The following is a 3,961-nucleotide window of genomic DNA, read 5'->3' as shown; positions in this document are numbered from 1 at the left end:
ATGGGTTTAAAAGCAACTTCAGTCCAGCCGGCCTGGCTCAGTGGATGAGCATCGACCTATGAGCCAGGAGGTCATGGTTCGATTCCCGGTCAGGGCACAGGCCCGGGTTGTGGGCTCGATCCCCAGTGGGGGGCGTGCAGGAGGCAGCCGATCCATGACTCTCTCTCATCATGGATGTTTCTCTCCCTCCCTCTCCCTTCCTCTCTGAGATCATTACAAATAATTCAAAACAACCTCAGCGCCTTGTCACCCCAGCCTGGATCTCAGCAGCTTTCTGGCCTGGTGGCCTGGGAGACAGCCATTTTGCAAGACAAGCCGTGGTCGTTAAGCACCTTCTCTGCTGCTTCGTCTAGTTGTTGGGTTACTTATATGTGGAAACTGACTGTGTGAGGCGGTGATTGGCGGGCTGATCCTGGCTGCCCCCCCCCCGCCCCCCATGCAGACTTGTGCTGTGGGTGTGGCTGTGGTGGCTGGCCCTCCACAGGCAACCAGGCCAGGACACCCCCTCCCCTGGCCCTTCCTCTCAGAAGTCACCTGTGGCTGCTCTTTCCTGGGTCAGGGCAGAGAGGGAAAGGATGGGGGCAGTCACTGTGGCCTGCTTTTCACCACCCACCCTCCTCCCTAAGCCCCTCATTTTCAGCTTCTCAGTGTTGCTGGGCGCAGGAGTCAGGATTTGCTCAGGAGGGCAGGTGGGCTGGGTGAGGCTGGAGCAGAGCCAGGCGCGCCTGCTTACCCTCTAGGCTTCGCAGAAATCCCCAGGAGCTGAGGACGTGGGCTCTGATTTGGATCTCCGTGGGAGGATTTCATGCTAGAATGTTCTCTCTCTCTGGTCTGCAGTTTTGTAAGCGGCACTCTTGCCTGGGGGCATCTTGTGCCTTCAATGAGGAGAGTAGCTGCTGGTTTGGGCAACCAGCTTGCTTTTCTGTTTTGGAAACTCAATGTGCCTGTGCAGTCACACAGTTCCGTGCCGGTTGCAACAGTCATTCGCGGACAGGCCGGTGGCAGAGGGGCCCTCAATTTGCTCCCATCGCCTTGTCTTCCCCCCTCCCTGTCTCCTCCCTCTGACTCGGGGCTTCGCAGTGTGACTTGCTCTGGCCAGCGGGCCGCTATCAGGCCTGGGCAGCGGAGGTGTGAAAGTGCTCGTGCATGGGAACCAGCCCTCCCTGGGTGAGTCCCCTACACCTGCCAACATGTGAACATGGCTGGGCAACAACATGCGAATGTGCCTGGCTTAGGCGGATGGAGGTATGTGGCCCAGTGACCACTGCCACCAGCTGATAACTGGCACCCACCACCAGGCCAGAGTGAGGCCCTCCTAGCCAGAGCAGACCCGTAAGCACACGAGCTGATAAACAGCTGTAAAAGCTATATTACATAACATTTGCCATTTGAGCCCGGCCGGCGTGGCGCAGTGGTTGAGTGGCAACCAGTGATCCAGGAGGTCACGGTTTGATTCCTGGTCAGGGCACAGGCCCGGATTGCGGGCTCCATCCCCAGTGGGGGGAGGGGGGGGAGCATGCAGGAGGCAGCTGGTCCATGATTCTCTCTCATCATGGATGTTTCTATCTCTCTCCCTCTCCCTTCCTCTCTGACATCAATACAAATATATTTTGTAAAATTTGCCGTTTTAACCATTTGGAAGGGCATGTTAATGGCTTCACACAGCCCTGTATTGTTCTCGTAGGTTGTGTGGGTCAGGGTTTGGGCAGGGCTCGCTCAGCAGTGCTTTCACCGCTGGTGGTTTTGACTGAGGTCACGCGTGGTACTCAGCTGGCTGAGGGCTGGGCTGGAGGACCCCACGCAGCTCCCCTCGCATGCCTGGCGCCCGGAATGGATGACTGAAGATGCGCACCGCCAACCAGAGCACCTAAGCGTGGCCTCAGGGTGCTTGGATGTCTTCCATGAGCCCCAACGGGAATATTCCAGTGAACAAGGAGGAAACAGCATGGCCTCTTAGGACCTACCCTCCAAAGTCTGTCAGCATCACTTCTTTTTTTTTTTTTTTAAATATATTTTATTGATTTTTTACAGAGAGGAAGGGAGAGAGAGAGTTAGAAACATCGATGAGAGAGAAACATCGACCAGCCGCCTCCTGCACATCTCCTACTGGGGATGTGCCCACAACCCAGGTACATGCCCTTGACCAGAATCGAACCTGGGACCTCTCAGTCCGCAGGCCGACGCTCTATCCACTGAGCCAAACCGGTTTCAGCAGCATCACTTCTTATAGACAAAAAATAGTTGGGTCTTTGTTGTTGTTGTTAATCCTCACCCGAGGATATTTTCCATTGATTTTTAGGGAGAGTGGAAGGGAGAGGGAAAGACAGAGAGAAATTGAACCTGGGACCTTTCGGTCGGCAGGGCTATGCTCCATCCACTGAGCCACACCGGCCAGGGTGGGAAGTACATTTTTGACTCATTTCAGGCCTTCTTATTTTTGGCCTTTGTTGCTCAGAACCAAACCTTGTGCTAATTCCCAGAGATCTGTTCTGCATGGACTTTGAGGCACTTGAAAACAGTAAAAGACTGTTTAGCCATCCTCTGGACTTAGTGTGAATTAATGTTTGGCTAAAATAGATCTCTGTTTCTAATAGTAACAGACCTTACGACCAAAATGAAGATGCTCTCCATGTACCTGTTAGCTGTACACACATGCATCGGGTCCTGAACGTTGAGGAGCTGCCGTGGGAACTTCACTCTTGTTTCTATCAATTAGCCTGTGGGAAAATTGGTTTCGTTATCCATCGTTTCACTTAGTCGCAGAACTTATCGATGACGTTAAGTGAGGACAGTAAATACATGTGTCAGAAAATCATAGGGACATTGCAGGAGATACTGGCTGGATGGGGACTTCTTCCAGTTTCAGCCCAGGGCACTGTGCTTGCAGTTCTCAGGCTGTGGGAGCCTTATCCTGACAGTCCTGCGGGTTTGGAGATGAGGAACCACGGCCTGTTGATGGTGGTTGTTACCAAGGAAGTCCATGACCCTGGAAGGAGGTTGAAAGAAGCGGTCATCTTATCCTTTGCCTGAGGTTTCCAGTTCCAGTGCGAAAGAGGAGGGGCCCCCTAGCGCAGTGATGGCGAACCTTTTGAGCTCGGCGTGTCAGCATTTTGAAAAACCCTAACTTAACTCTGGTGCCGTGTCACATATAGAAATGTTTTGATCTTTGCAACCATAGTAAAACAAAGACTTATATTTTTAATATTTATTTTATATATTTAAATGCCATTTAACAAAGAAAAACCAACCAAAAAAATGAGTTTGCGTGTCACCTCTGACATGCGTGTCAAAGGTTCGCCATCACTGACTTAGCCCCTTGTGGAGGCCATAGTGTTACTCCATTCAGAGCCCCCCCCCAAGAGGCCTGCTTAGAGGAGCGGGAACAATGACCCATCTACCACTTTACCCAACAGCCTATAAACCACCCGTGAAAGCGACATGAAATCTACCAGAATCAATCCCATAGGCCCCCATGTCACTGGTTCCAGAATGTGTGTGCCTGTGTGCATGTGTGTGCACACACACACACACGTGTGTGCATGTGTGTGCACACCGTGTCGAAGGTGAGGGACCCACTGTCCCTCCCCACGCCCCATGAACCCCTGCTCTAACTCAGGTACCTTGTAACTTGCTGCCTTGGGCTCAATAAATATTTGTTGACTGACTGATAAATACAGGCTGACATTCACGGGGACAAAGCGAATCCCACGGAGGCTTGAACTGAATGCCAATGAGTCTGCCGATGACCTCCCTGCTCTGAGCAAGGGCCAGACCCCGCCTCCAGTTCTGGCGCAGGAATGGAGTTCCCCTGCTTCTGGCATGGCCCCCTGCGACAGTCCCACTCTGGCCTGCTGTGGCTGCCCTCGGAGATGTACAGCTTTCCCTCCACTCCCCGCAGCCGGGGAGGATGTCTGCGCTTGACACCACGCTCCCTCTCACCAGAGCCTCCGAACTGGCGGCC

Source organism: Myotis myotis, unplaced genomic scaffold (genome assembly GCF_014108235.1).
Source record: "Myotis myotis isolate mMyoMyo1 unplaced genomic scaffold, mMyoMyo1.p scaffold_m19_p_4, whole genome shotgun sequence".
NCBI lineage: Eukaryota > Metazoa > Chordata > Mammalia > Chiroptera > Vespertilionidae > Myotis > Myotis myotis.
This window is presented reverse-complemented; position numbering follows the sequence as displayed.